The sequence below is a fragment of the Otolemur garnettii genome, unplaced genomic scaffold, assembly GCF_000181295.1.
Source record: "Otolemur garnettii isolate 467f Iridium unplaced genomic scaffold, OtoGar3 scaffold00014, whole genome shotgun sequence".
Classification (NCBI taxonomy): domain Eukaryota; kingdom Metazoa; phylum Chordata; class Mammalia; order Primates; family Galagidae; genus Otolemur; species Otolemur garnettii.
In genome coordinates this window covers 21309507-21310737 of record NW_003852409.1, presented here as the reverse complement: position 1 = coordinate 21310737, position 1231 = coordinate 21309507, and positions in this window count along the sequence as shown.

Here is a 1231-nt window from a genome sequence, read left to right as displayed (position 1 = left end):
CAGCATCTTAGAGTTATGTTAAGCATCAAAAAGAAATTCTTGACTAAAACAAATATTACTGAGTGTCCAACATACACTCGACCAGGTTCTGCTGATGTTAAGCAGGAAATAAAACAAAGTCCCCAGTCATGTGGAGCTCACGTTCCAGTGGGGACTGCATTATATAAATACTATATAAATAGCATTCTAATATTCAGTAGAATAAATCTTTATGAGCAAACCTTTGTATTTGCTATTTTCAGATCACGTCACATCTCTTCAGATGTTTCAAATATTACTTTTCTAAGGAAGGTCATTTTAAAACTTCAAATTAATCAAATTCCTTTAGACGTCATTTCTTTAAAACAACAAAACAAAAACAAACTTTCTGGGCTTGGCACCTGTAGCTCAGCAGTTAGGGCGCCAGACACATACACTGGAGCTGGCGGGTTCGAACCCAGCCTGGACCTGTCAAACAATAATGACACTTGCAACCAAACAATAGCTGGGCATTGTGGTGGGCACCTGTAGTCCCAACTACTTGGGAGGCTGAGACGAGAGAATTACTTAAGCCTAAGAGTTTGAGGTTGCTGTGAGCTGTGACACCATGGCACTCTACCAGGTGTGACATAGTGAGACTGTCTCAAAAATTTTTTTTTTCTGTTGTAGTATAACATTCATCTCTGTGCTTATTTCATTTATTTTTCTTTCTCCCCTAGACTATGCACCAAGTAAGGACAGAAACCATGACTATTTCTGCCCATGCTGGGTTTATGTGGCAGGGAGGTGAGGTGCTGAGCAGAGAATAGACACTCCAGCAAGCACTCATTGAGTATGTGGATTTTATGGATGTTAGAAATGAATAAGGTCAGTTTTAATTATGGGATCAAACTTCCTAATTTCTTCTCCTACAACTATTCAACCTCAAGACACCATAAAATCCAATCTTCTTGATGTAACCCAGCAGCCCGGCAAAATCGCAAGGTGGTAGACCAACCAAGAAGAACAAGATTGTCTTTAATCAGCACCTAAAAGACTTGGACACATCTATAGAGGGTTTCAGCATCATTTGTTTTATGCAATTAAAAACTGACAGGAACAGGTTAGCTCCCTGCTGTCCAGGAAAGAATTCTTTAACACAGTTATGACGATGGTTAATGAGACATTCTTTAACTGACTTTTGTCCAGTTTGTGGAGAGGCGTATCATGGAACTGGTGACATGGGTTAGTGAAAAATGGATTCCTGGGTGGC